Source organism: Heterocephalus glaber, unplaced genomic scaffold (genome assembly GCF_053883595.1).
Source record: "Heterocephalus glaber isolate CG9 unplaced genomic scaffold, H.glaber_assembly_v1.0 deba00001429, whole genome shotgun sequence".
Lineage (NCBI taxonomy): Eukaryota > Metazoa > Chordata > Mammalia > Rodentia > Bathyergidae > Heterocephalus > Heterocephalus glaber.
The window spans coordinates 11325634-11331633 of NW_028258294.1; the positions used below are offsets into that span (position 1 = coordinate 11325634).

Consider the following 6000-nt stretch of genomic DNA (forward strand, 5'->3'; position numbering starts at 1 on the left):
ATCAATGCAATGGAGACTAAGAGAATGATACAAAAAAAATCAATGAAGCCATGAGTTGGTTCTTTGAAAGAATCAACAAAATTGACAAACCCTTAGCCAACCTCATCAGAAAAAGGAAAGAAGAGGCCAAAATCCATGCAATTAGGAATGAAAAGTGTGAAATTACAACGGACCCAGCAGAAATTCAGAGGATCATCAATACCTACCTTGAGAACCTATACACCAGTAAGATGGAAAACATAGAAGAAATGGACAGATTCCTAGATACATATGAATTACCAAAGTTCAACAAAGAAGAAGACCTAAAAATTCTAAACAACACAATAGCAATCAATGAAATCGAAAATGTAATTAAAAACTTACCAAGAAAAGCGCGGGTCCTGATGGCTTCACCACTGAATTCTACAAGACATTTAGAGAGGAACTACTGCCACTACTGTTTTAAACTCTTCAATGAAATTGAAAGGGAAGCAATACTCCCAAATTCATTCCTGGAAGCAAGCATCACCTTGATCCCCAAAGCAGAAAAAGACCCAATCGAAAAAGAGAATTATAGGCCAATCTCACTAATGAATATAGATGCAAAAATACTTCATAAGATACTGGAAAATAGGATGCAGAAGATCATCAAGAAGATTATACACCCTGACCAAGTGGGATTTATCCCAGGGATGCAGGGATGGTTCAACATGCGCAAATCAATCAATGTAATACACTCTATCAATAGAACCAAGGACAAAAACCATATGATCATCTCAATAGATGCAGAAAAAGCATTTGACAAAATCCAACACGTATTTATGATGAAAACCCTAAAAAAATTGGAATAGACAGTCACTACCTCAATCTGATAAAAGCCATCTATGCAAAACCAACAACCAATATCATACTAAATGGTCAAAAACTAAAACCCATCACACTAAAAGCAGGAACAAGACAAGGATGTCCAATATCACTACTCCTGTTCAATATAGTCTTGGAAACATTAGTCACAGCAATTAGACAAGAGAAAGAAATAAAAGGAATAAAGATAGGAAATGAAGAAGTCAAATTGTCATTATTTGAAGCTGACGTGATACTCTATATAGAAGACCCCAAGAACTCCACCAAAAGTCTTTCAGACTTAATAACCAAATTCAACAAAGTGGCTGGATATAAGGCCAACACACAAAAATCAATAGCTTTCCTCTACATGAACAACAGACTCAATGAGAGAAATAGGGCAAACAATTCCTTTCACAATAGCATCAAAAATACTGAAATACCTAGGAATCAACCTAACAAAAGAAATCAAAGACCTCGTCTCTGAAAACTATAGCACCCTGAAAAGAGAGACTGAAGACAGTATCAGAAAATGGAAAGACATCCCTTGGTCCTGGGTAGGAAGAATCAACATAGTGAAAATGGCCATACTTCCAAAACTGCTATATAGATTCAATGCAATCCCAATTGAAATCCCAGCAGCATACTTCATGGACCTTGAGAAAACAATCCAAAAATTCATTTGTAACAAGAAGAGACCTAGAATAGCAAAAACAATTCTAAGCAACAGAGACACGGCAAGGGTATCACAATCCCCAACTTGAAACTATACTACAAAGCTACTGTGATAAAACAGCACGGTAATAGCAAAGAAACAGACCTGAGGACCAGTGGGACAGATTAGAAGATGCAGAAACAACTCCAGACACACTCAGCCACCTCATCTTCAACAAAGGAGCCAAACACCCTCACTAGAGGAAAGATAGCCTCTTTAATAAATGGTGCTGGAGAAATTGGGTTTCAACTTGCCAAAGATTAAAACCAGACCTACATCTCTCACCATGCACTATACTAAAATTGAAATGGATTAAAGATCTAAATATTAAAAGAGACACGCTGAACCGGCTGGAAGAGAGGTTAGGTAGAACTCTTGAAGACATTGGTGTAGGAAAAGATTTTATGAACAAAACTTCAGTTGCCTGTGAACTAGAACAAACAATCAACAAGTGGGATCTCTTCTTATTAAAAAGCTTCTGCACAGCAAGAGAAACCACCAACAGTGCGAAGAGACAACCCACAATGTGGGAAAAAATTTTCACCTGCTCTTCCTCAGACAAAGGTCTACTATCTAGAATCTATAAAGAACTTTAAAAAATCAGACCTCCCAATTTTTTTTTTTTTACCAACAGCACTGTGCAGTTTTATTAACCATTCAAGTACAGTGGCATCTGGTAAAACTGGGACAGAATTGGGATTGAAAAATGAACAGATATTCAGCATCTAACAATTTAAAAGAAGCCACTACATACTCTTTTCACAAACGTTTTTTCACAGAGCCAATACAGTACTAGCCACTAACCCAGTACACCAAGTATACTGAAGTAGAAAAGGTGCAACATGAAAAATAGCAACATTAGAAAGACCAACACTTTAGAAAAAGAGTAAAACACTTTTAGTTTCTCCCCTTTAACCCCTAAAACAACATCTTACAGTTTGGATCTACCTATACAGTCCTACCATCAGCTTCTAGAATATTTGTCAGGAGGGAAAAAATAAAATGACACTGGCCAGTACAGTCTTTGGATATTTAGGAAGGGGAGGGGGAGAAAGTCAGTTCTCAGAACAAATTAGTCAGCTTCAGTTTCATCAGCAGGATCTTTGGATTCTTTGTTCTTCTGTACCTCTTCAATGTGTTTATCCTTCTCTCGCAAACGCTCCAGTTTGGCAGCCTCTCGGTTTTCTTTGTTAGCTTCCATTTTGTGGGTCAGTTTCTCTTCCGCCATTTTACTGAAGTTGTTGTTCTCTTCTATTGCTTTTGGAAGCACTTCTTTCTCATGCTCTCGTTTCTCAGCAAGCTGCTTCAAGACTTCAGCTTCATGGGACTTGCGTCTTTCTTCTGCAGCTTCTAATTTCTTCTGAATTTCCTCCAGGGAAAGATCTTTCTTCTTTGGAGGAGAAAGGGGGAAATCTGGGACAGATTCTTTTGACCGAGGGCTGAGAATCAGCTCAAAAGCCTGGCCTGAAGCACGTTTCTGCAGTTCTTTCACGCGAATATCAGAAGAAGCCATGGTGAATAGAAGACAAGAGACTGGCGGTGTATTCTACACAATCAGCTGGTAAGGAAAGCCCTGCTCGCTCCCAGCCGCTTGGCCACACTCTGAGCACGGACAGACCAGGGCACGCACAAAAGCGCCAAACAGCGGCACGTGACCAGACCTCCCAAATTTAAAGACCCAATCCAAAAATAAGCATCTGAAATGAACAGACATTTCTCAAACAAAGAAGTAGAAATGGCAAATAAACATATGAAAAAATGTTCAGCATCACTGGTCATTTGAGAGATGCAAATTGAAACAACGCTGAGATTCCACCTCACCCCAGAAAGAATGGCTGCTATAATGAAATCAACCAATGCCAAATGGTGGCGGGTCTGTGGGGAAAGAGGAACCCTGCTCCACTGCTGGTGGGAGTGTAGACTGGTGCAACCACTGTAGAAATCAGTATGGAGATACCTCAGAGAACTAGGACTGGAAGTCTGATTTGACCCAGCTATTCTCCTGCTGGGTTTCTTCCCCAAAGAATTAAAAGAATCATACCACAGTGGTATATGTGCACCCATGTTCATAGCAGCACAATTTGTAATAGCTAAAATTTGGAAGCAGCCCAATTCCTCATCAACTGGAGACTGGATAAAGAAAATGTGGGTTATTTGGGTTTTTTTTTTTTTTTTAATAAAATGGAGTACTACTCAACCATAAAGAGTGAGAAATTAGAGACATTCATAGCTAAATGGAGGCACATTGAGGCCATACTCTTAAGTGAAATAAATCTGACACACGTGTAAATACTGAATAGTTTCTCTAGTGTGAGAAACTGAAAGTGTAAATAAAGACTAAAAGTTATAATAGATAATGTGAAATAGGAAGAAAAGGGGCAAAGGGGAAGGGGAAGTGGAAGGGGTAGGGGAAAGGAAAGAAGGGAATGGGATTAATATGAGAAAATGAAAAAATGGAAACAAAGTCTTTGTAAATAGGGAGGGATGGAGGGGTTGAAGGGAGGCCAGGGGAATGGGGAAAAGGTAAAAACCAAGAGAGATTATGTAAAGGTGCAAATTTCCAATAATGAATGTCATTATATTATATACCTAAAATGTACCAATAAATTTAATTTAAAAAAAAATGGTAGGCAGTTCATGGATAGTAACTGCCTCTGATTGGCTAAAAGAGTTGGTGGGATTAGGAGCACACAGCCACTTTGGCACCTCTGGGACAGGCTGAGAACTAATACCCTCAGAAACTGTCTTTAATCAATTTTAGGAAAGAGTGACATGTGTCTTAAGCCAGATTCCCTAGAATCAGAGCCTAATGCAGGATTTTGGCCCTTGTCATTTATGAAAGAGAATTCTCAGATAAAATTTATAAGCAAGAGAGGCTAGAGAGCCAGGTAGGGAAGGGGAAAAGGATGAGCAAAGATGTGTTCTCAGGTAGTCTGTTCTTGGCCTAATGCAAGAGTGGAGCAGGATGAAACTCTGGAACATAAGCTTCACCTCAGAATTGCCCTTCTCTTCAAGACCAGGGCAAAGGGTCTGGCATTTGGTTTCCCTTTTCAGTCAACCCTAATATTATTTGAAATTTACCAATGTTGAAACTGAAAACTGGGCAATTAGCTTAAATTCCCACCTTGTAGGCCCGGGATTAACACCTAATTTAAGGGCTTAAAGGAGGAAAGAATCAATTCCACATTTTGGTGGGGTTGCGGGTTCAGAAAAAGCATCATAGAGGCAGCAACCCTTGAATCATTGAGAGGGAAGCTGGATGTGGACTCCAGGCAGAGGAAAGGCAACAAATATGTTTGGTAGGTTTGGAAATTTTGTTCTAATAAGGTAGGACAAAAGACAGAACTAAAGAAATAGAGCTCTGATCATGGAAGTTCTCATGGGGAACCATTTCAAAAAGGTAAGAGGTAATGCAGATGCAAACAACACTGAGATTCCACCTCACCCCAGAAAGAATAGCTGTTATAAAGAATTCATCCAATAACAAACGCTGGGGGGGCTATGGGGAGAAAGGAACCCTTCTCCATTGTTGGGGGAGTGCAGACTGGTGCAACCACTGTGGAAATCAGTATGGAGATACCTCAAAGAACTAGGACTAGAGGTCCCAGTTGACCCAGCTGTTCCCCTGCTGGGTATCTTCCCAAAGAATTAAAAGAATCATACCATAGTGATATATGTACACTCATGTTCATAGTGGCACAATTTGTAATAGCGAAAGCTTGGAAACAACCCAAGTTCCCATTAACTGGAGAATGGAGAAAGAAGATGTGATTTTTTTAATAAAATGGAGTACTACTCAGCCATAAAGAATGAGAAACTAGAGACATTTATAGCTAAATGGATGCATATTGGGGCCATCCTCTTAAGTGAAATAAATAGGACCCACATGTGTAAATACCGAATAGTTTCTCTAGTGTGAGAAACTGAAGGTGTAATTAAGGATTAAAATGATTAAAATAAATAATTGATAATTTGAAATATGAAGAAAAGGCTCAAAGGGGTAGGGGTGGCGGGAGGGGAAGGGGAGAGATCAGAGTTACAGGCTGGAATCTGGAAAGAATCCATATATAGATTGTGTTTAAAACTATAGGAAGAGATGTAGATAGAGACTAGGCTGGAGCTCATCAGTGGATTGGGAAGGAAGAGTCACTGAGATCAAAGGAGAGAAGGGTATGTTTCCAGAAGAAGCACATACAACTATGTACAGTACACAGTACTTGATAGTGTGATAAATGGCTATTACTGTTTTAGGTACTTATCATAACATGCTGTGCTTTTCATCCTTCGGAGAGTAATCCTACTTATATAAAGAGTTTACTGTAAAACAGTGTGCTGCTATGCCAGTGGTAGCCTCATGTATCTCGTGTTTAGCTGCGCATTTGGATAATATCAAGGGGCCATCACAGATGATTGATGTATACTTTCTCATTTTGCACTTAGAAGTTGGCACTCAGTGTGGTACT

The 6000-nt window shown here is 39.3% G+C and overlaps 1 pseudogene; it reads right to left on the reverse strand.

Annotated features, from left to right (window-relative positions):
- Positions 1-2393: 2393 nt before the first annotated feature.
- LOC101713172 (stathmin pseudogene) lies at positions 2394-3176 on the reverse strand (annotated as a pseudogene).
- Positions 3177-6000: the final 2824 nt, after the last annotated feature.